This window comes from Microplitis mediator, chromosome 3 (genome assembly GCF_029852145.1).
Source record: "Microplitis mediator isolate UGA2020A chromosome 3, iyMicMedi2.1, whole genome shotgun sequence".
Taxonomy (NCBI): Eukaryota; Metazoa; Arthropoda; class Insecta; order Hymenoptera; family Braconidae; genus Microplitis; species Microplitis mediator.
Genome location: NC_079971.1, coordinates 20,890,956 through 20,917,906, shown reverse-complemented (window position 1 = coordinate 20,917,906; position 26,951 = coordinate 20,890,956). Strand labels below are relative to the sequence as shown.

Below are 26,951 nucleotides of genomic sequence, written 5' to 3'. Positions count from 1 at the left end.
TTTATTTTTACTGTTGTTATTATTTTTTTCATTTTTTCTCTCCATCAACTACTGGCGGCAGCACCAGCGTACCAGTATAGGTATGAAAAAAAAGAGCGACATCTAAGACAAAAAGGCGGGATATTTAAAAAAAAATGTTAATAAAAAAATATTAAACTGAAAATAATAAATAAAAAAATCAAATTGATAATTTATAAGTTGAATAAAAATTCATAATAAAAAAAAATAAATTAATATTATAAAATAAAATTAATAATTAAAAATAAAATGAATGATTGAGGTGCACTTTTGGATTTTCCAACATTTTTTTTTATCAAGTGACAGAAGATTATCTCCCGACTTTGAAAAACCCCAAGGTGTCAACCCCATGGGAAATGGAGTAGAAAATTAATTAAAAATAATATAAGAACAAAGAAAAATAAATCGCACAGATTGTATCTCGATTTAATATGTGTGATGTAGTATATCTAATTCTTAACGTAATTTATCGTGTGTCATATGAGAAGTTGCGGTATACTCTTGTTACATGATATCCATAAATAGGTCACAGTAACTCTGATACTTGGGTTTCCTTTATAAAAAGTTAAGATCTTATATTATATATTATTATACATATATATGATATTATGTTATATAGTCACCCACAATATTACTTATTGATGACCTTACCGACCGCGCCTGTTTTCAAACCGCAAGTATTTTATTTTTTTTAATTTATTTTTTTTTTGTTAACATAATAATTTTTCCTTGGCTACGTGGCCTTTCCTGTGTATTAGATGACGTTACGTGGTTAGTATTAGATAACTTATATTTTTTATTGATGATTAATAAGTTTTGTCAGCTAACGAGTTTATAATTTTATTATGTATTTATAATCCTTTATTAAAATTCAAATTTGAATTATGCAAATTTAAAAGAGGGTTGGCTGAGATTTTAATTAGTTATTTATTATTTCCATGAATATTATTAACGATTCAAAAATAATTATTTGAGCTTCTTGGACCGTGAAGTCGACGGTTCGAATCCTGATGACGTAAATTTCATTTTTTATTTCTGCTGTATTTATTTATTTTTTCATTATTGCTATGAATATTAGATTCAATTAGTATTGAAGCAATTTTGCATAAAAAAAAAATGTTACGGAAGGTTTTGATTATTTTTTAATTATTAATATAAGGAACTATAATGAATTTGAAATTTTGAAAAATTTGAAATCATGATAACGAGGAAACTATTGAGCGTACGTGAAAATTTAAGGAGAGCTTTTTTGTAGGAAATTTAATTTCCTATTTTTTTAATAGGAAATTAAATTTCCTACAAAAAAGCTCTCCTTAAATAAAAAGTGATTATGACTTTTTTCTTAAATTTGATAGTTTAGACAGAATTTCAATTTTGAGTTCATCAAAATTTTGAGGTTGCGTAAATTAAATTGAATTTGGTTCAAAATCGAAATAACTCGTAAATTATGGAAGTATCGAAAAAATTGTAGGGACGTTTTTTGTAGGAAATTAAATTTTCTACAAAAAAAGTCATGATGAGTTTTTTCTTAAATTTGATATTTAAGACAGAATTTTGAGTTTAAGTAGGTGATCAAAATTTTGAGATTATATACTAATTTTATTTTATTTAAATAAAATCTAAATAAATCGAAATAAATCGAAATAAATCGAAATAAAAAAAAAAAAAAAAAAATCTAAATAACTTTCAAGTACACGGAAAGAAAATTATGGGAAGTTTTCCTATGCATTATGGGAATGGTTCCCATAATGGTATGGGAATAGTACCTATACTACTATAGGAATGGTTCCCATATATTATGGGAACCATCCCCATAATAGTATAAGAATAGTTCCCATACCATTATGGGAATGGTTCCCATACCATTATGGGAATGGTTCCCATACCATTATGGGAATGGTTCCCATAATATTATGGAAACCATTCCCATATCATTATGGGAACCATTCCCATAATGGTATGGGAATCATTCCCATACTATTATGAGAATGGTTCCTATATTAGTATAGGAACTATTCCTATAATATTATGGGAACTATTCCCATAATGTTATAGGAACCATCCCTATAATATCATAAAATTTTTTTTTTGCACAATAGTGTAGAAATTTCCCAAAATTTGAATTTTCTTGAATGTTTTGTGCTGACAAAAAATTCTTGTTAAAAATTTTAATGTTTTTTTGCCAAATACGATTTTTTTTTTCAATATTTGAATTTTTGTTTTTATGTTTAATAATATTTCTGTGTATTGTAGAAGTGATTACCACACTTCTTTAAATTAATTTTTTCATGATAATATGGGAACCATTCCCATAATATTATGGGAATGGTTCCTATAATAGTATGGGAACTATTCCCATAATATTATGGGAATGATTCCCATAATGGTATAGGAACCATTCCAATTGCATTATGGGAATCATTCCCATAATATTATGGGAATAGTTCCCATACTATTATAGGAACCGTTCCCATAATATTATGGGAATGGTTCCTATAATTTATGGGAATGGTTCCTATAAATTATAGGAACCATTCCCATAAATTATAGGAATGATTCCCATAATATTATAGAAAGTATTCCTATAAATTATAGGAACCATTCCTATAATTATAGGAACCATTCCTATAGTGTTATGGGTATCATTCCCATAATTATAGGAACTATTCCTATAATTATGGGAAACATTCCTATAATTATAGGAACCGCTCCCATAATTTATGGTCGTAATTCCTATGATGGTATAGGAAAAAATTTCACAGAATTATGGGAACCGCTGCCATAATTTTCTTTCCGTGTATTTGAAGTAAAATAAAAAAGTCTAAGGACCTTTTTTGTACGAAATTGAATTTCCTACAAAAAAGTCATATCAAATTTTTTTCTAAATTTGATAGTTCAGACATAATTTGAATTTTAAGCATCAAAATTTTGAAATCGTGTAAATAAAAATTGAATTTTATTGAAAATCAAAATAACTCGTAAAATATAGAAGTACGGGAAAAATTTATGAGGACATTTTTTGTAGGAAATTAAATTTCCTATAAAAAAGGTTCCTGTGGCTTTTTCTCAAATTTGATTGTTTAGACAGAATTTCACGTTCAAGTACGTGATCAAAATTTGAGATTGAATCCAATTCTAATTTTATTCAAAATTAAAATAACTCATAAATTATTGACGTAAAAATAAAAATTGCAAAGACATTTTTTGTAGGAAATTAAATTTTCTACAAAAAAAGTCATAATGAGTTTTTTCTTAAATTTGATAGTTGAGACAGAATTTCAATTTTAAGCATACAAATTTTGAGATCGTGTAAATAAAAATTGAATTTTATTGAAAATCAAAATAACTCGTAAAATATAGAAGTACGGGAAAAATTTATAAGGACCTTTTTTGTAGGAAATTAAATTTCCTCTAAAAAAGGTTCTTATGGCTTTTTCTCAAATTTGATAGTTTAAACAGAATTTCACGTTCAAGTACGTGATCAAAATTTGAGTTTGAATCAAAATTTAATTTTATTCAAAATCGAAAAAACTCATAATCTATTGAAGTAAAAATAAAAATTATAAGGACCTTATTTGTAGGAAATTAAATTTTCTACAAAAAAGGTTTGAATACATTTTGACGTAAATTCAATACTTTCGACGGAATTTCAATTTAAAGAATTAAAAAAATTTTAATATTTTTGACAGAATAAAAAAGTCTAATTAATTGAATTATTTCATAAACTTTTAGTCTTTAAAATTCAATTTACTTAACTTGATAAATTATTTTCTTTATTTACTCTATGGCATGACGCTATGAGCAATAAAATTACATTAAAAAAATAAGTAACTCTATTTGCCATAAAAGAAACAAAAATTAATTAAGAGTAACTGCCAATAATTAGCTTTTATTGTTTTATTTGCGCACCAATACGATACCGAAGCAATAATACAAAAAACATAACCTTCAAAGTATAGCATAAAACGAATAGACTTTATGATATTTTAATTGTAGCAATTTAATTTGTTGTCTAATCAATAATGATTCCATAAAAGTCTACTATATTTTGTAGGAACAAATAAAGAAAAAACGGGAATCAATAAAACAAACGGAGAAAATGACGCAAGCTTCTATTTAAAACAAACGTGGCATCTATAACTCTAAAAGTAATAAATGATCACGTGGCGTATGAGCCAATCGCACTAACAGGGGAATCCCCTCAAGGCCGCGTACTGGAACACAAACTCAATCGTAAAACTTAAAAGTAACTTTATATACTTGCGTAGTAGACTTTAAAGGTAAAGGTAGAAATAAGTAAGAGGGAGACTAAGGGAGAATAGAGAGAGAGAATCTACCGCCCTCATACACCCTTGTGATTGCTTGTAAAAATGCAAATGCTTTGAAAGATGCGAAGAGTTGATAAAAGTAAGGGGTGAATTTTAAACTGTCTCGGTACTAGTAGAACTCCTGGGAAACGTTTGAAAAGTACTGGACACTTGAAAAATAAAGTACTGCCAATTGCATACTAAATAAATAAATAAAAAAAAATTATTCTTTTTTTTAAACTACTTCTAGTTGTTTTTGTTTTTACACTGAAATGCAAATATCAAAGGGAAAGGATAAACTCAAAGAATTTTATCGTAAACTTGGGCTTGAATTTGTTAACAGTCTTAACATTTTTATGTAATTGGAGAATTTGAACAATTGAAATAAATTATAAAGGGTTTGGTGTCGGACCATCTTGCCTCACCTCCTATCCCAGGTCGAAAAATTTGATCTGTTTCAAAGAAAATGATAAATTCAAAAGTTTTTTATTTGATTTAGGTCTTCATGGTGGCCGCATTTCTGGAAAACCTGGAAATGTCAGGGAATTATAAATATACTGGAAAAATCAGGGAAAAGTCAAGGAATTTCGTCACAAAGCTGGAAAAATTTTTACTTTCTTTTTTTTTGACTGAAAAAATCCGATAAATTTTTTTTCTGTCAAAACTGTTCAAAAAGTGGCGCGGCGCGAATGCGATTGTAAAACCGTCTTGAAAAAAAATTAGTAGAAATTAATTCCAATAGCGAAAAAATGAAGCAGTCAGAATTAAAAAGGCTGTTAGAAAAAAAAAGTCTTAGTAGAAACCAATCATCAGGATCTTTGAGCTGTTAACATGCATATGGACAAGTTAAAAAACCAAAAACATTAAAAGTATACATAAGTATTGAACTAATAAGTTTCACTATATTTATTATTCGCGTACTTGACTAATATTTTATTAATATTCTATAAAACGTTCTTATTTATAAAATTTATTCTAGAGAAAATGAAAAATTTATTTATATTTTATTATAGAGTAAGTTATATAAAAACATAGATTATTTAAGATAAAAAATAAAAAATTATTCATTTAATAAATAAAAAAACCTTTGAACATTGACAAATAATAAAACAAAGTTTCATTTAACGACAATGATTGATTATTTATTGAACTGACTTGTACCATTTTATTTTGAATGAAATAAATATTTCCAAGGATTTAATAGTACTACATATGGCCAGGGAATTTTTGAATTATTTGACTGGAATACCTGGAACAATGAAGGGATTTCAGTTTCAAAAATCTGTGGTCACCATGGTATTTAAATCTTATTTATTTTATATAGGAATTTAATCGTTTTTTCTCCATACTATTCCTATCCAAGCCAATATCAGACTTTTTTCGTATTATACTTAGTCTGTTTTTATACACTTTTAGATTAAAAACAGACTTTTTTTACTAAAATTTTGAGTCTACTTTAATCGCCTTTAGATCAAAAACAGGACCTTTTACAACTATAAATAACAATAATAATAATCTAGATTTATAAATTTATTTTAATTTTCTTGATATTCGAAACATGCTAATGCGCTTTCGTGATAAGATGTCACAAGAATTTTGATGGTTTCTAATGCCAAAATATTTTTCGATTTTATCCAGTAAATAAGAAAAATTTCTTGACAATTCAAGAGTAATTTTATTACTTTTATTCAATATTATAAATATTCAGCCAAGTCAACTAAAAAATAAAGTTGTCAAACTATAATTAACTGCCGACATCTTTAAACAAAAGACACTAAGCAAATGGTAACCAAAACATAATCGATTCTATAACTTTGAATATTTTTTATAAATATTGTCCATAAATAAAAATATTACAAGCCCATGATTTAATCTAGTTTTTCCCTTGCAAATTTTCAGAACTAAAATTTTCCCGAGTTCAAGAATTAATCTAGTTCTGTCTGCCCGTAACGCGATTGTTTTTTAAAACAACAGATCAAAAGCAGCTTAAAATTTTTATAAAAGATCAAAAACAGATCAACTAGTTCAAATACAGAACAATTAGTCCAAATGCAGGCCAGTTAGACTAAAATCAGATTTAACTTTTCCACCCGGGTCTTCTACAGCAACTCGATTTATGAATTTTATATTTGCCACGATAAATATTTTTATAAAAATTAAATAAAAAATTCACCGACAGTTTTTTCTCAAAAGCCCCGTCAGGAAACTTCCTATCGCCAAAAGGGCGAGTAAAAATATAAGTTCTTTTGGAATTATCACGATGTATTTAAGAGAGTTTAGATAATTTAATTACCGCGAGACATTTTTCACAGCGGGTAATAAGAATGAAAAATTAATTTTTTTATTAGTCTATATTCACGAGGTGTAGTTCAAGTCAGAAGGTGGGTAGATATACGTTGAGTAAAATTGCACGAGTGATTTCTCTTTATCATGGATTATTCTAATTAAAAAAACCGGGGAAAGACATAAAAACTGTTAATTGCGCAAGATAATGAGACAGTAGCAGAAATAATAATTAAAAAATAATTATTACTATTATAATAATTTTAAATTTATATCACACGCGCTAACGGGATTTATTATACCATTAATTACGGAATGTATAATCTCATGAGATAAATTTATTTTTGATATGTTTATTATATTTTAATGGAGCATTTGTTACATTAATTAATTTATCTGACGTAAAATTATTTTTGATATCGATAATTTAATGATTTCATTGGTTTAATTTTTTAGTTAGAGAGAGAAACTATTAGGCTCTATTTAAAATTTTTAAAGGACCTAGTAGTACCTAGTTAGACTTTATTCTATAATCACTGAGAAGAAAAACCTCATGTAGAATTAAATATTATAATACATGATGTATAAAGATTTTAAAAAATCATTTAAACTAAAATGATAGTGGTCATACATTACTGTTTATTATCATTCCTTGTAATTGACTTGTTTATAATGATTGTTAATTAATAATTAATTATTTTATCGATGAAAAATTTTTGGGTGTTGCGGGGGCTCGAACCCGGATCCTTCTGCATATCAGTTGAAGTCTGTACCACTCTGCCAATTCACGGACTTACTATTCGAGATTATTTATAAGGTTTTTTAATTAAATGTCAGTAGGGCCTAATAAGAGTTAAAAAGGTTCTGACAAAGTTGTTAGAGTACTTAAGAAAATCTAAATAGAGCATTTTAGGACCTCGAGGTTCTCGGAAGATCTTAGAAAAAAAAATGAAAAATTAAAACTATTATTAACGATTTTTATTATGATATCAGTTGCACCCAAAAGGAGTTAAAAAGGTTCTAGTACAATGTTAAGAGTACATAAAAGTATCTAAATAGAACATGTTAGGACTTCCAGGTTCAGTCTACACGGTAAGAAATGCCTGGCGTTCAACACCATGCTGGTATGGTCTCAAGACAGATACTAAAATAGTATGTGAAATATTCCAAGACAGTATAGTAACGAGGCCTAGAAATATGGCGTTATTTACTATACTGTATAGTACTGGAGCTATTGTATTGCTCACACGTATGCATAGCAGGCACGGCGAAACAGCATGGTCCTGAGACCCATACTATAAGGCCGAGGGCACAATGTTACTAGTTTCTCCCGCCATAATTTCTGGCATGTCAATCAATGTATACTATCGTATTACCACCAAAACTATATAGATGTCGTTAGACTAGGTTTATCGGCCAGAAGCAATGTGAATACAGCAATACAGTATGGGCTCGACGGCCATACTGACATTGCGGCGTCCGCGACAACTATTGCCAATGTTACTATTCCCGCAATGGTTGAATCATCTATGCATACAATTTTATAACCTATAAGAATCTTCGATACCAGACAGTATGGCGTTCACGCCGATCATTATGTTTAGGTTCCACTATATAAAATTGGCGTATTACCGTACGATGGACGGTGTGGCTCAATAACTTATGGATCAAATTGAACGGAATATAGTATAGAGCCGGATAGCTCAACTGGTAGAGCACTCGGCGCGATACCGAATTGGTCTGGGTTCGATTCCCAGTCCGGGCTATCTATATTTTTCTCAATTTATCTATAAATTGTCTTATTGAGAAGGTTTGCATGTTTGGGTTTCCACTTTATAAAATTGGTTTATATAGTTCCACTATATAAAATATGGATATAGTGGAACCTAGCATAGTGATATTCGAAAAATATTTTTTATCATGTAGATTCTAATTTCTAAAAAAGCAAGAGTTTGTTAGATCTTAAGTAGTTCTTGAGGGCTTAAAAGTACTTAATGGAATTCTAATCCGCACCTGATAGAATTTTAGTAGAACTCAAATTTCAACTCGAGATCGAAGCTTTTAAACTAAACTCTCTAGTTGAGGTATTTAAATTAATGCAGCTCAAAATTTACCTGAGTATTGGTGATAAATTTTCAATGCCTCAATGTATAATTTTGTACTAATTATTGCCAAGTAAATATTACTCCAATTAATTAAAAGAAATGAGCAAAGATATTTACCTTTGAAATGTCAAAATGTCAAAATTTACTCTCAATTTAAAAAATAATTAAAACTATTTGAAATACTGTTGGAAATAAGAAAAAGTAAATTCACATTTAATAGTTGAATGTAACAGTTTAAAATACGAGTGACAGAAGAAAATGAAGCAGAATAAATATTAGCATGTAGAAATAAATGTTTGTACAAGACTACTATTGACAAAGACTTGTGGAATAAGCTCGGTAACAAAATGTATGCATTGTCTATGAAGACTAACACTCGACCTCGAGAACAAACGTAAATTCAAGGTCTACTCTTAAATATTTGTAGACCATCATCAACTATCTTGGTGTATTTTGTTTATTCAACAAGCTTTCGCTGTTCAATTAATAGATATCTCGATTTGTCAATCAGTCGAACGTTAATATAGACAGTTTTGTTAGATAATAATAAAATATTACATACTTAGGGGAGGGGGAGGGCAAACGGGGTCTTTAAGGAAATGCAGTTTTCGGGACTCAAATGCGTTGAATATTTTTTTTTTAATGATATTCAAAGTAAATAGAAAAAATTTTCAGCCGCCGTTAAAAAAAAAAATTTCATTTTTTGCGGGCAAAATGGGGTAGCCCTCAAAAAGGTGAAAAAAAATTTCTGGATATTAAATAAATTTGATAAAATTAAATTTTCTTGTAAGTTACATAAAGAAAAATTACTTTTCACATAATTATTGGATGCAAAGGAAGAAAAAAAATTTTAATAGTTTTTATCATAAAACAAAAGTCATTAACATTTTTCGACTGACATTTTCGATTTTTGAAAAAGTTTAACTGCAGACTTTAAATTGGTAATTTTTTATTTGTTAATTACTATTTACTATTAACTTCAAAGTAAAAGATTTAAGGGAGTTTTCATTCCAAAGAAGATATTTTTAAAAAAGCAATTATATGTTGCTTAAAGTAATAGATTAAAAAATTATTAAAAGTTAATTAAATTTCAAAATTTAAAAAATTGTAAGTATTTTAAAGTTCATTATTGAAATACATCTGAAGTAATTTGACACTGGAGTTCTTTTATTGTAAATTGATAAGAAAAAAAATCAAATTGATTTCCGACTATTTTTTTTACAAAACAAAATTTTTCGAAAACGGTGAAAAAAAAATTCAAAATAATGCTCAGTTATATTTACAGCCAACTGACCGTCATAAGCTTCTTCCCTTCAATCGGGAGTTACTTAGTCCAAACAGCTTCTTCTACTTAATCACTCTTTTGAGTTTCGTACCAAAGAACTCGTTATAAGCCACCGTTAAAATTGTCAAAATTATAAACCAAGAATAGGAAAAAATAGACAAATTAATGAAGATAATTTACTATCTATGTTTCGCGGAGGAAAATTAAATCATTCTTGAGCAAAATATAATTTATTGTTCATAATTATAATCATGAATTAAATTTAAAGCTTCTGTTACAATTAAAAAGTTTTAGTGAGCATTATGTTTATCAATAAAATTATTATTTTTATTATTACTGTAATCAATACTGTTATCATTATAAAAATTTAAAATCCCAATTGTTGTAATCTTAACTGTATTACTTCCGTTTTCTACAGTTTTTATTCTTTACATATTTTACATTACATAGTCTTTATAGGTTACGTTGCAAGCAATTTAAAGTCCCTGTTTTCGTTGGGTTAATATTTTATATATTTCTAACAAACTACTATAAACTTTTTCGGACTATGTTTCCTGGCCATCTTTTTTCTGTTTCTATTCCATATACATCATTACACTGAGAAAAAAAAATACTATTTTCCAAACAAGTATTTCTTGGTTCAAGAAATCCGTTCAAAATATTTATTTTATTATTATTAATTATCAATTTCTTGAGAAAAGAGCATTAAATTTATTTTTGTTATTATATGAATTTGATATTATATTATGAGTAAACAAAAGAATTAATTAATTAGTAAATAGCTTTACTTGAATTAAATAAAAATTATTTCCTTCAATTCTACGAATTCTTGAGACAAAATTATATATTCTTGACAATTATCAAGAATATATGTTCTTGTGTCAAGTAAATGTTTTTAATAAAAGTATTTTGTTTCTCAGTGTATTAACTATCTGTTCAAATTTCTGTTTCCATAATTTATTTGCAATCACGATGTTTTTAGCGGGCAAGATTGCAGACAGGTGGCAGTTTGGCAGCTATATGGAACGAATCCCTCAAGTCAATGCGTTATATCAAATTGTGAAAAATAATTAATTTGCTCTCTGTGGGATTCGAACCTGAGCCTGGCCAGTACTTCAGTTCGAAGACAAGAGTGTTATCCACTCGACCACAAGTACTGGTTTACCGTTATCATGATATTTTTTTGCATTATAATTATTATTTGTATAAAAAGATGTGTATTTATTTTAGCGCTATAAGCACCAGAAAATCGGGATAGTCGCGTGTGTAACAAAAAATGAATATGACGTTTAAAATCATATAAAATAAAACAGGCTTATAACGGATAGTCGCGAACAAAACTAAATGCACCGTAGTGGGAAGACTGAAATTTCCAGAAAAATTTCCCCTACGTCTCCTAGTCCAAGCTTATAATGAGTAGACTGTACCCCGTTTTGTCCCCCACTCCCTTACAAACAGTTTTGTTAGATAATAATAAAATATTACGTTCATATTATTAATGGCGGGATATATAAACCGACAGTTAGATAAATAAAATGAATATAACGTTAATTTAACAGAAGATTTGGCTGTAAGAGTTAAACAAAAGTAAAATTATGACAAATCGAGGTGAATATTATAATATACCTTTTAAAAGCTGGGTAATACTTTGAGAGTGAAGAATAGGCAGTAGTAGAAGCAGAAGTAGAAGTAGAGGTAGAAGTAGAAAAGGAAGAAGACGAAGAAGATTCTTTAGCCTCTTAGGTTATTAAAGTAGTTCAAGCGGATTTAAGGAGATCGTTGAGTGTGGCAAAAGTGGAATGGGGGACACAAGTTGGCACGACTGTTTCATAAGAGAAATGGACGAGCATTTATAGTTGAAACATCAGCCAAAATTTTTCTCTCTCTTACTTTTTGCTTTTGTTCTTACACTTATGTTTCTTAATTTTAATTATAATTATAGTTGTTAACAGTAAAGAAACTGGTAAACTTTATTAATTAATATTATAGAATATGATTTTTCTTTTTGATAATTCATGGATGAAGAAATGAGAGAGATAGAACTATTTGGAATTGAATTATGATGATAAATATAAAGTAATTGAACGGTTTATCATTTGTATGATGGGAAGTAAGTGGAATTGTTGGATTTTCTATTGCATTTTAGTTGCGATTTTGGTGTGAGATTTGTAAGAAAATGAAGATTAGGCAACTGGTGATTTATATTTGAAGTATAATTATTAGACGGCGTAAAAAGACGTTTTACTGGACGGGAATTTGGTGAAACCTGGATTTTATTTTGTTTATTCGTTGGGTTTTTTTAATAATAAATTTTGGTGGAGCGACGATACTGTGATTTGGCGAGAGATTGAATCGCTTTTAAATCTATTAATTGCAACTTCGGGCGCTCATCAGACCGTTTTTTAAATTCCAGGTATTGCTGATGATATAAATATTATTTGTAGCTAAATAAATAAATAGTTGATAGATTTGTAAAATAAATATTATTTGACTTGGAATATACTGTAATATATGCTGGCCGACTTTGCCCGTTCTGACCGAAATCACTCCGATAAACAGACACCAGCGCCACCACGAACAATTTTTTTTTATAAATAAATAATTCGAGTAATAAATATATTAATTGACAACTCAATGATAACCTAGTCAGGATATCAAACTTTCATTTTGTGATAAATGTTTTTTTTTTAATTAAAAATAATTGAACGTATTCCGTTTCTAGCCGGTGTTACTTTATCCCCAAAATCGTTTGTCAAACAGTTTTAACCTCGCAAATAAACTCTATCAGAATTATAAAACAAAATAACTTTATTTTATTTGCATAAAGTGTCTGATAAAAAATAACATTTATTATTTTAAAATAATTATCAAAAAAAATTTTTAATTTTTTCGACCGCCCATTTTGCCTCACTTTCTTCTATAATTAACAATCATAAATTTTTAAAGAAAAAAATTTAATTAAATTTTCTTTCCACTTTTTTAAATGAGAAAATGACCGTCTTATAAAACTTGGTATTAATTTATAAATAATAACAAAACAATAACGATTTTAGAAGCCGTACTTCATAAGGTCATACTTAAGGGTCATCTGAAGATGATACAGAAATAATAAATCCGATTTATTGAATATTTTAAGTGTTATGGTGAGTGCGTACATGCAAACATACGCACGGAACAACGAAACCGCGTTCGATTCGCGCAACACAAATAATATTACAGACAGCTGACAATTTAAAACCACAATAGCCTTCTCTAATGACCTTAATTTTAACTTATTATTAAATATCAATTAATAACCTCCATGTATCAAATTATATAAATATTTTGGTGTCAAAATATTTTAATTAAAGTTTCTTACAATTTTTTTTTTTTCGCGCACAAAAAATCATTTTAATTATTTTCGTTATGAATTTTAATTAAATGTAATAAACGATGAATATCTCTTTATATATATATATATATATATATATATATATATCTTGTCTTCATATATTCCTAACAGATTTTCCAGCAGTACAACAATGACCTGCGGTGTGTTCATTGTTATGTTAAATCGCAATGCAATAACATTGAAACGAAAAGGCGTGAGGTAGTGACACGCTGTATGTACTGAAGAGAATCTGGATTGAGGATGAGAATATGAGGTAGACAAGAGCTGGTGGCGGGTACCAGGGGTATTATTCAACACATATACACAACAGAAAGGGAATCGCCAAGCTTGAAACATAATAGAATACATAAATGTGGAATCAACCTGTACTGACGTAATAATAGGGTTGAAAAATATTGTGAACAAAAAAAATAATACTTAGTTACAATAATAATAATAATAGTGATAATAAAATAAATAATAATATAATAGAATATAAAAATAAATAAATGTCAAATGTGAATAAATAAATACATAAATAAGTAAATAGGATGGATGTTTGGTCTGACGTGCGTCCGACACCGGTGCTGTTGTGCTAAACAAATATAAATTATTTTGAGTAGTATTTTTGATATTTTTATGTTTATGATAAATATTTATTCCAAATAAATAAATTACATGAAGAAAATATATTTAGATTATTTTTAATTTTACAAAGTTAGTTGAGCTTATTATATATCTAGGGGACAGATTGATTGTAAATGTATAAGAAAAAAAAAATAGATTTAAAATGTCAGCTTATGGTTTTAATTTGTTTACTTATCAACAGTATGGACAGTTAAATAAATAAATTAATAATTATAATCCAAGTTGTTGGTGATAATTACTTTGCTGACAATTAGTATAAATTTAAGTAGATGACGAGGTTTTGGGGTGAGACAGCCCTAAGCATCTCGAGGTCGATACCTGACTCTACATGAAGATAAAATATTTATAAATACCGAAAAATAATAAACAATTTTTTAAATCTATTGACAATAATAATAAACTATAAGATACTTATGACTGTTTATATATAAAATTAATTGTCAATATTAATTGCGCATTTTTTAATGGTTATTTAATTAGTTAACCAGTTGTTTGCAAATTTTATCTTCGGATAATTGAAGGCCGCAAACCCTGAGCCCAACACGACGTTACTGGGCTGGATACTTTTAAATTAAAGATCCAAAGGTTCATAACCTCTTTTTTCATCCCTAGATTTTCTCACTCGCGATTGGTCCGTTGAGCCCTTACCCCGATGGATTTATGCCTTTAAGGCTGTTGTATATTTCCAGTGTTAAATTATTATCTGTTTATTCGATAAATCAATTGGTAACTTATACTAGATATTTTTTAGTAAATCTTTAAAAATTTATTTCTCAAAAACTAATCACGATATTTTGGTCAATTTTTTTTTGTAAATCGTTTCCAAAAGTTTTGCTAAAATTTTAAGCTCCAGCACAAGTATGTCGCTTCAATAGATTGGTGTTATAAATTTTTATATTTTAAATTCGAAATCAAAATTGAATTTTCGCGCTTTATTATTAAAAATTCATTTCCAAAAGACAGTTAAATATCTTAAAATTATTTTTCTTCTGAAATTTCATTTAAAAATTTTTATCAAATTACAACAAAACAATAATCTTCAATATAAAAATTTAATTGTCGATTTTACCCCACAATCATAATATAAATTTGAATTTTATTTTGAATAAAAAAAGGAATAATTAATAACAGTGCGTGCCAAATTGAGTCCTCTCTTTTAAACTCGCGTGAATAATATTTTTGGCAGATTTATTGCTTTAAATTGAATCAATTATCAAAGACACTAATTCGATAATATCGAAGATTGCACGACATTAATATGATAATAATAAAAAGTCAATAATTAATTGAATTAAAAGAGATTCTATTCGACCGAGATTTATTAAATTATCATTGGTATCCTTGCCAAAAATTTAAAAAACCCATGAATCACACAGATTTTAATAATGGAAACCGGATAGCGGACTATAAAAAAATTTAAGTAGCATTAATTTTACTTAATAATCGAGCGAAATGTCAAACTAAATATTTATAAGACAAAGTAGATCGTATGGGAAAATTTATTTGGGTACCTCGCGATTATAAATTTATATTGAGTATCCATTATGTTACGCTGTACTCAGATTTTTGACCTGCTTCGGGACTTTTAATAAATTTTTTATCATCTAGTAAATATTGATATTGAATTTAAACTTTAAAGAAAAATTATAAAAATAAAGATTCAACTAATAATAAATACAATAACTTTAAATAAGTTTTTTTATTGAGTTCTTCGGTTATTTGTTCGGTAACATAAACTTTTAAATTATAAATAAAATTTTAATACGGAAACTGTGCAAGTTTTTTTTTTATTAGAATGTTCTTATTTGGGTTTTAAAAAAGTTTGTGTAACTTTTTATGAAAGAGGTCACTTGTAATTTTTAAAATATTTATTTTTGTTTCATTGCACGGAAAATTTATTTTGTTAGATAGATTTTGCATGGACGTGGATAAGCATACGGAGAAAATTTTACTCTGCAGAGTAAAAAGAGCGGTGTTAAAAATGGACTCAATTTAATACCGCGCGGTGTTAAAATGAAATAACACTGGTGTATGTGGTGTTAAATTGGTGGAAAAAAAATTCCACGTATAGAAATTAGAAAAAAAAATGTATTAGGGGAGGGAAGGGCAAAACGGGGTACTTAAGGAAATACCAAGTTTCCGAGGACTCAAATACACTAAATCTTTTTTTTTTAATGATATTCAAAGGAAATAGAGAAATTTTTCAGTTACTGTTGAAAAAAACATTTTTTCATTTTTGCGGGCAAAAAGGGGTACCCTCTAAGAAAGGTAAAAAAAAAAATTACTAGATCTGAAACGAATTTGATTAAGTTGAATTTTTTTGTAAGTAATTTACATCAAGAAAAATTATATTTTACATGATTATTAGATACAAAAGAAGAAAAACAAATACTTAATAGTTTTTATCCTAAAAAAAAAGTCATTAATATTTTTCAACTGACAATTGATTTTTGAAAAATTTTAACAAAAAAAATTCAAAATAACCCTCAATTATATTTACAAAAGTGATTTTGGAATGTTTAAAAACCATTTAATATATAAAATTTTTGTTTTATAAAATTTTTGGGGTACACCGTTTTGCCTACCCTACCCCCTTTTGCCCCCCGCCTTCTCCTCCGCTACATATAAAAACATATAATAATTTAATGAATATTATCTGAAGGAAATTTCAATTTTGTTATGTAATTATTCATGTTATACGTAATTCATTTAAAAATTACACAATTTTACACCCACCATTTCAATCACCAATAATTTAATTAATTAATAAAAACTCTGTTTGACTGTAGTGATCGAGTAATTAAAAATATTCACAAAGTAAGATATTTTGACACCGGTAAAGAATATTTACATCTTCAGCGGTGTTTTTTATCTCCTTTCTAAACTTGAACAAGTGAAATAAGTGAATATTTACTAATTTCAAGCGCCAATCAAACCACTTTTTGGAATTAGTGGTACGATTTGCACTTTGAATTAGTGAATATTCACTTATTTTCACTAATTCATGTTTAGAGAGCCGCTTTCAGTGTTTAAATTTAACACCGAAAATTTTAACACCTACACCACCTGGACTTACTCCGTTTTTTTTTTACAGTGTATGAATTTTCGTGGCCAACAATAAATTGTGTCCACTGAAAAATTCCTGAAAAATAAATTTTAAAAAATGTTTTGGACACTCGAAATTACACAGAAAAGATTATAAGAGTTACAAATGTCGATTAAAAACAAATATTTTTTACAAAAAATTCGAAGTGGTCCGTTCTGCCCACCCTTCTTCTATATATATATATATATATATATATATTTGTTTTTTAAATTTTCTACGTTTATTCTGGTAAAAAATTACGGTGACATGCATTTTAAAAACCTTTTTCAAAAATTAGTATGATTGAATAATTTTTTGAGGTCGCGCAGAAATTTTGAAAATATTAATAAATAAAATTTGAACTTAACTTGACCTGCTTCCCTCATAAAAATAAAACCGAACGAAAAAGTCATTAATCATGAGTTATAATCTAGAAAAATCCTTGAACCATTAAATATATTTTACAAACATTTAAAGCAACAAAAGAATAAAAAATATAGCAGACAGCAATAAATATTTCCGGGCAAGGGTTTTTTATCTTTCTCGCTCAACGGATTTTCGTTAGCCGTTGGCACTCAACTCAACGTCTCCAGTAATTCTCAATTCACTCCAGTCTCCAGTACGTGGGTGGTCACGAACCAAACGGAACTCTCCAGGGATACCTCACTTTGCACTTACGATAACTGAGGACACTACATATTTTAAATCGATTCGATTGCCTCTGTTTCCATATAATACATTACTTACAAAGCCCTAACTCACTAACTCACTCACTTATCCTTCAACTTTTTAACTCTTTTATCCCCTAAAAAAAAACATTAAATATATAAGGGAATGTGGGGTAAAACGTCAGTGAAAATCGAAAAAAACGACTGAGGTAAAATGGGTTGGTTGTCAAATAGGACCAAGCTTCAGCCATTCTTGGCTATCGAGGCTTGGCAGATTAAAAAAAAGCCAACGGTGGCCCAATTTTTATCATTCCCATGTAGGAGCTGCCAGAGTTGAACGACAGGGCTCTACTTGGTCCAGCACTGGGGAACCTAGCTTTGGCACATCTATATTGGCCCATGCTTGGCTCATGATTGGGTACTTAGTCTTGGCCGTTACAATGATTACCCGGGCTTGAGCCAAGACTGGGTTCCCCTGCCTTGGCCATCCAATGGCTAGCCAGTCTTGGGCCAAGACTGGGAAACCTAGCCTTGGCCATTCAATGGTAACCCAGGCTTGGGCCAGGACTGGGTAACCTAGCTTTGGCACATCTATATTGGCCCATGCTTGGCTCAAGATTAGGTATTCAGTCCTGGCCGTTACAATGATTACCCGAGCTTGGGCCAAGACTGGGTGCCCCTGCTTTGGCCGTCCAATGGCAACCCAGACTTGGGCCAAGGTAGGATTACCCAAGTTTGGCTATACCGATGGTTTAATAAGTAGATCATATAAATGTATCAGTTCAACGTTAGTAGGTTCGTCCAGTAGCTACCGTTCGGACCCAGCAATCAGAAGGACGGCAGTTCGCGTCCGGGGCCCATCAGAATTTTCACCGAGTTTTTTTCACATCATTTACTTCCCTTAGATAGTTTAAACGTTAATGATCATGAACTCTACGAGGTTAATAATAATAAAAATTTTTTTAAATTAAATTTATTCATTTTCTCGATGCTTGGGCAAGGTCTGGCAACGAAGTCTGGGCCAGGACTGGCAACGAAGCATGGGCCAGGTGTAGCAACCAGGACTGGCCCAATTTTATCATTCCAGAGTTCTACCAAGGCTGGGCCAAGGCTGGCTTACAAGCTTGGGCCAAGGTTCTACATACTTGGGCCAAGCCTGGGCCCGCCGTACTTTCCTCTCTGAGTTGGCGGTTCCTACCTGGGGTAGGGGTGATACTGAAAGTAAATAGAAAAAAAAACTGCAAAACTAATAATTTCAAATAAGTATTTAAGAATTTCACTAAAAGTTTAGTTAAAAGTCCATCTAAAGTTGTAAAAGTTCCGCTGAGAATTATATTTAGTAAAATTATTATTTGAAGCTGTTATTCTCACAGGCTTTTGCTAAAAGTTTCTAGTTTTCAATTCGAAACGCTGCGTTATTATATGAAACTGTAATATTTCTCGTCTTCTTTTTTGCGTATAGTAAAGACATTACACTCTTAAAAAATAAATTTTAAAAAAATTACTCCACGTACGAAGTCGACTTTTAAAAGTTCTGTAAATTTCATTGACTTTGCTATAATTTTCACAGAACTGTTGTATCCATGCACTGGAAAATTCCTGAAAAAAAAAAAACTACCGCATTTTTTGAGTGGTCGGTTTTGTCCTCCCAGTCTCGTTTCGTCCGCCTTTCCCACATATATTGTTTAATTATCACATGCTTAACGAACCACATCAAACAAGATTTTAACATCAATACATTTCCGTTAAATTTATTTTATCCATTAACAATCTGAAAAACCTTTTAAATAATAATTACCTTTACTTATTTTAATTACATAATATCCAGAAAGCTTCGTGAACAAGTATTTTCCATTTATATTTATTTAATTACCTAGTTCCTCATCAGCAATTAATGATCATCAAAAATTTAATTTTACACTCAATGAATCACTGGAAAAAATTATATCCGGAAACGAATAATTCAGTTCTATAGATCTCGAAATACGTATATATATAACTCTCAAAATATATAAGTGTGAACACTGTAAAAAAATCGGAAGTAAATACGGATTCTATTCCAATCCGAATTCACTCCGTCATGGAAGATCTAATTAGATATAGGGAAGGGTGGGGCAGAGCGGCCCCCCTGAAATTTTGATAAAAAAAAATTTTTTTTTTTTTCGACTAATTACTATAAATCCGATATGTTTGCGCATTTTTACCCCTACGCATGACATTTGGGGCAAAATGGACAAGCCCAAAATTTTGAAAAAGTGATTTTTTCATATTTTTATCGTCAAATTAAAGAAAAATTATTATAATTCCACATTTCTAGCCCTACGCATATCACCTGGGGCAAAATGGACCAGCCGAAACTTGCGAAAATATTATTTATAAAAATAAAATTTTTTTTTTAGTTGATAAATGTTTAAAATAAAGTAAAACTATAGAATTGATTTTTTTTTTTATTAAATAACAATTAGTAATTAAGGCAATCGAGAGTGAACGATTTATTACACTTTAAAAAATTTTTTTCGAGTAATATAAAACCAAAAATAGTTGTCAAGAGAAAGAAATGCATTTTTAATGATGAAAACAATTTAAAAAAAAAAAAAAAACGAAAAAAAAAAATTTTTTTATCACTTTTTGAAGGGGGGCCGCTCTGCCCCATAAAAACAAAATTTTTTTTTTCAGAATTTCGGCAAAATGTCCATAAATTTGTTCGAAATAGAACAAAAGTAAAGTGATCTTATGGTTGAAAGCCACAAAAATTAATAATTGGCTTAGGGGGGCCGATCTGCCCCACCCTCCCCTACATAATTCTATATATTATATCATATTCATACACTGTAAAAAGAGCGGTGTTAAAAATGGACTCATTTTAACTCCGTCCGGTGTTAAAATAAAATTACACCGGTGTAGGAGGAGTAATTCACCGGTGTTAAAAATACCGGTGTAAAAGCGGAGTAAGCTGCGTCCGCTTGGAGTATTAACTTTAAAGATTATAAAACACAAAAAATGTCAGTTCTTTATGAAAATTAATAAATAATATCATTTATTAACAAGTATAGTGATCGAGTAAGTAAAAATATTTACAAAGTTAAATATTTTAACACCGGTAAAGAATATCTACACCAGTGGCGGCGTTATTTTAACACCGGAGATTTTTTTTTAACACCGGTACAGAATATTTACACCGGCGGTGGCGTTATTTTCACACCGCTTTCGGTGTTGAAATTTAACACCTCCGATTCTAACACCTACACCGCTTGGACTTACCCCGGTGATTTTTTACAGTGTATCTAAATTACACACTGTAAAAAAAACTGGGGTAAGTCCAGGCGGTGTCAGTGTTTAAATTTTCGTTTAAATTAAAACACTGACAGCGGTGTAAATATTCCTTACCGGTGTTAATAAAATTTTTAATCATTCACTAATAGTCGAATTTTCTGATCGTTGAGAGATTTGGAATGATTCGAAAATCTTAAATTTTTTTAAATACTTATGAATTCTTTTCAATCACAAAATAATAATTGAATTGCATTTTATATAGAGATTTAGAAAAATTTAAAAATATTTCAATTTCCAAATTAAAAAAAATTTTTTTTAATCACTAAATAATACTCAATTTTTTGAATACTTTTAAATAACTTTCAATCACTAAATAATCGTGAAATTTTGGTCTGTAGAGCGATTTAGAATGTGATTCGAGTACTTTAGTTTCTTGAATACTTTCAAATACTTTCAAATCATTGAAAAATTTTTTCATCCCTTTGGATACTTTTTAATTTTCATCGAGAATTCATAAATATTAAAAAGCTTTAAAACTCCTTTTAAATATTTTCTAATCTTTTTTCTTAATCAGGGAAAATTGAATTGTTTGGAATCATTTTTTTTTTATTATGGTTTACTACAAAATATCATGATCCTGAAGTGAGCCAACAATTAATCATTTTCGTTTTTTTTTTTTTTTTTTTTTCAACAAAAAAAAAAATGTAAAAATATGAACATTTAGAAAATTAAAAAAACTATTGGGGAGGGTGGGGCAGAGCGGCCCCCCTAAGCCAATTATTACTTTTTGTGTCTTTCAACCATAAGATCACTTTACTTTTGTCCTATTTCGAACAAATTTATGGAAATTTTGCCAAAATTCTGAAAAAAAAAAATTTTTTTTTGTGGGGCAGAGCGGCCCCCCTCCAAAAAATGATAAAAAAATTTTTTTTTCGTTTTTTTTTTTTTTTTTAATTGTATTAATCATTAAGAATGTATTTCTTTCTCTTGACAACTATTTCTGGTTTTATATTACTCGAAAAAAATTTTTTAAGGTGTAATAAATCGTTCACTCTCGATTACCTTAATTACTAATTGTTATTTAATAAAAAAACAAAACAATTCTATAGTTTTACTTTATTTCAAGAATTTATCAACTAAAAAAAAAATTTTTATTTTTATAAATTTTTGTGACCAAATTTGCCTCTTACACAGAGAAATGGCCGGAAAATATGAAAAAATAATTTTTTCGGAAGTTCCGGCTGGTCCATTTTGCCCCAGGTGTTATGCGTGGGGCTAGAAATGTGGAATTATCATAATTTTTTTTTAATTTGACAATAAAAATATGAAAAAATCACTTTTTCAAAATTTTTGGGTTGTCCATTTTGCCCCAGGTGTCATGCGTAGGGCTAAAAATGCGCAAATATATCGGATTTATAGTAATCAGATGAAAAAAAAAAAATTTTTATTCTGATCAAAATTTCAGGGGGGCCGCTCTGTCCCACCCTCCCCTACGTGCAATTTTTTTTAATATTTTTTTTTTATTATTTGTTGTTTTGAATAAATTTTAAAAATTTTTAGACGTCGGATAATTTCAGTAATGAGTTCGAATATAGCAGACGTCAGACGAATTTGAAATTATCAATAAATAGAGTAAATAAACAAAGAAATATTATGTTTAAAAAATGCACTTATTAATTTTTAAATTTTTTAAATGCGCATTTTTTAAAAATTTTATTTTAACAATTATTTACTCTGTTTAGTAATAGTTTTAAATTTGTCTGTTGTCTGCTACACGGAAAAAATGAACTATATAAATTGAGAACGACAAGTAATATAATGATAAAGGGATCAGTAAGTACTATCATTCTAAATAGGAATTTTTTTATTTATGATAAAACGTGAATGATTACAGGATAAGTATGAAAATTTATTGTCTATGCAAGAAAATTTACTATTTGAACTTTAAAAATCGTAATTGATACTTAGAACATTGATGATACGTATTATAAAATTTTTTAGCTGGAATGTTAAAATTCCCCATATTGACACCCGGGTTCCGGGTTATAATTTCAAACACTAATTTTTAAAGTTTATTTTTTTCCGTGTACATTCACACTCATATTTCAGTATTATAAAATATCAGTTAACCCTCACTAATTTTCCATAAAAATGAAAATTTAATGAATTTAAAATTACCGCGTTGACAAAAAATTTATCTCATCAAAAAAAAAAATATCAAAAAACAAATAAAATTATTTTTCATAAATTATATTAATAAAATATCGAATTCTACAGAGCAGGTCTTCCCTCAAAATTTATTTTACCAATGGTCGGTAGAAAACATTTCAAAATTACAGATGGCAGCAGCAACTAGGCAGCCAGCACATGTTCTATATTCAGTTCTTCCAAGTGGGAGCAAGAAGTCCGTGCGCATGCGCATTCATCCTGTAGGCCATATTGATATCGTACCAGACATCCAGTGCGCATTAGGTTGTAAAATTATCTAACACTGTAAGTATATTTACATTTATTCATATTAATTTATAAATTATAAAACATTATTTTTAATTAACAGGAAAATGTTTGCCCGACAAATGCTGAGACGCTTCACGACGAATGCAGTCCGTCGTTCAGGCCATCAAGAGTCTGGAGGAATTCCCGGTGCTGTAAGTTGCATAATTTATTTTATACCACAAAATTTTTAATGGAAATTTTTACAGATAAATTACTGGGTATTTTGGTAATTAATAATTAATTATTGTTTGTTTTTCAGAACTTGCCGTTTGATATTAAAAATAAGTACAAACTTACCGCTTTATTCATCGTGTTCTTTGGCAGTGGATTGGCATTACCATGGATCATTGTTCGTCATCAAATGTTGAAGTAAATTTGTAAGTATTTTTTTTTTTTTTTTTTTCTATAAAGTTAGAGACCTAGTACCCGATCAGGGAACTAGAACTCGATCACTCCAGGTATTTGTATGTTTGTATTTAGTAAAATTTAGTAAATATTAGGGTGGGCCAAAAAAAGTGACTATTTTTTTTTTCTTTAGTTACAGTGAAAATATTGTTTGAGATGATGAAAAAAAAATTCTATTAAAATTTGAGCTCTTAATATTAATATTAAGAGGTGGCTATTTGCAATTCTCCATTTCCCATTTAAATAACATGGGAAAAAAAATTTTTTATTTTTTTATTTTTCTAGCTCGGCATTCACACGTCATATAAATGAGTCCATATCATATTCTTGTAGAGAATTTAACGCTCTACAAAAAAGGTCTCTTATCATTTTTTGATAAATCCATCCATTTGAAAGTTATCGGAGCTGGAAGTCAAATCTATAATAAATTTCCAGATCTTTTTACTTTTCCAGCAAAACTATCAGACTTATCAAAAAATGTCACAGGATCTTTGTTATAGACAATTTTATTTACTACAAATTTGTTGAAATAAAGTTCATTCAAATTCCGCATTATTTTTTAGTTATTTTCATTTTAATCTGAAGTTCTCAGAATAGAGTAGAAGACTATTATTTTTACGAGCTTGACATTAAAATGAAAATAACTAGAAAACAATGCGGTATTTCAAAGAACTTCATTGAAAATAATTTGTAGGGAATAAAATTGTCTATAAAAAAGATTCCATGACATTTTTTGATAAGTCTGATAGTTTTGCTGGAAAAGTAAAAAGATCTGGAAATTTATTATATATTTGACTTCCAGCTCCGATAACTTTCAAATGGATGGATTTATCAAAAAATGATAAGAGACCTTTTTTGTAGAGCGTTAAATTCTCTACAAGAATATGCTATGGACTCATTTATATGACGTGTGAATGCCGAGCTAGAAAAATAAAAAAATAAAAAATTTTTTTTCCCATGTTATTTAAATGGGAAATGGAGAATTGCAAATAGCCACCTCTTAATATTAATATTAAGAGCTCAAATTTTAATAGAATTTTTTTTTCATCATCTCAAACAATATTTTCACTGTAACTAAAGAAAAAAAAAATAGTCACTTTTTTTGGCCCACCCTAGTAAATATAGATATAGAAATACATGAGTGATCAAGTACTAGCTCCCTGATCAAGTACTAGGTCTCTTACCTTACTATTAATAATAATGGAATTGAGGTATTATAAGTAATGAGTAAAAGTATATTTAATTTCATCTGAATGATCTGAATGATGATCCTGAAGTCAGCAGACAATTAAAAATTTTCAGATTTTTTATTTCAACAATTTAATTAAGAAAAAAGGAAAACTAAAAATATATGAGTGTGAATGTAGCAGACATCAGACAAATTTGAAATTATTAATAAATGCAGTAAATAATTGATAGAATAAAATTTTTAAAAAATGCGCATTTAAAAAATTTAAAAATTAATAAGTGAATTTTTTATAAATATTATTGTTTCGATTGTTTAACTCTATTCATTTATAATTTTAAATTTGTCTGATGTCTGCTACATTCACACTCGAAAAATATGCACATGTAGAAAATTTAAAAACTACAAGTGTAATTTTTTGAATTATTTTATTTTTTATAATTTACCGTTTCTATCAAAGTCTAAAAATTATCAGACGTCGGCTAATTTCAGTATCATATTTGAATAAGTGTGATTGTAATTGTCGAGTGGGAATTTATCAAATTTTATAATAAATAAATAAAATGTAATTAGAATAAAAATTTTTAAAATGCGTATTTAGATAAATGAAAAATCAGTATGCGCATTTTTTTTTAATTTCATTATTTTAATTTATTTATTTGAAATTTTTAAAATGTCTCATGTCTGTTATATTGGCCCTCAAGTTAGCCGACGTCTAATAATTTTTTAATCTTTTTTTCAACAAACAAATTGCAAAAAAAAAGTAAAAAATAAAAATATGCTCATGTAGAAAACTATAGATGCAATTTTATTAAATATTTTTTTTTTATAATTTATCTTGAAAAAAATTCAAAAGTTATTAGACGTCAGCTACCTTCAGTATCACGCTCATTTTAGTATCATGTTACATTCATACTCAGACCTTAAAATTTTATATGATCTGAAGCTAACAGACAATTGATAATTTTCGAATTTTTTTTTCAACAAATCAATTACAGAAAAGAAAAAAAAATGTGCGCTAATGAAAATTGATAAAATTACGTATGGATCAATTAAAATAAGAATTTATTAAACGTTTTAATTAAATCTAATAAATAAATTAAAATAATGCGTATGTTGAAATTAAAATATTCACTCATTAACAAATCCCTCGATTCTGTTGTTCAAATTAAAAAATTTTACTCTTAGTAACCCTGATTAAAAACTTCGATTGAATCCGATTGAAAATCAGAAATTAGAAAATTAATCGGGGAAAAAAAAATTATTATTTTCCGACATAAGGTAAAAGCCCCTATACCCGCTCACTTTTCATTGGAGTGAGATTAAATCACTTAATATAAATTAATAAATAAAATGAAAAACCAGATTTTTTTTTATAGTTATTTTTTGGAGTTTCGAGTATTAGAATCAAATTTAAGTTTGAAGAATAATCTTGATAATTAATTATTATTAATTTCTTGAATGAGGTCCTTGAGTGTACCCATAGTCGCTCACTAAAAGTTGTCATGTACCATTACTCGACCAACACATGGCCCTATAGTCGCTCAAAGACAATGTCAATTAAACTATGATAAGTTTATTGATTTGGACAAATAATTTATAAATTATACTACTTTATTCTTTCATAATATAAAATTTCATGACTTTTAAAAATGTATTTAATAAAATATAGTTATAACAATTCTTAAAAAATTTGACGTAGCCTAAATTTAATCTAACGAATGAACGTTAAAGTAAAAAATGCCCGGCTGAGCGCGATTTTGAAAACAGTCATTTAATTTAAATTTATAATCTATTATAAAATAATTTGATACTACATATT

At 28.4% G+C, this 26,951-nt stretch overlaps 1 long non-coding RNA gene across 2 annotated transcripts in view; it reads left to right on the top strand.

Moving 5' to 3' along the window:
- Window positions 1-23,533, top strand: part of LOC130664575 (uncharacterized) — a 116,114-nt gene extending 92,581 nt beyond the window's left edge. For both annotated transcript variants that reach the window (XR_008989429.1, XR_008989428.1), the window contains one exon: window positions 23,382-23,533. This is a non-coding gene — a long non-coding RNA (uncharacterized LOC130664575). The remainder of the gene's footprint in view (window positions 1-23,381) is intronic.
- The last annotated feature ends 3,418 nt before the right edge of the window (window positions 23,534-26,951 follow it).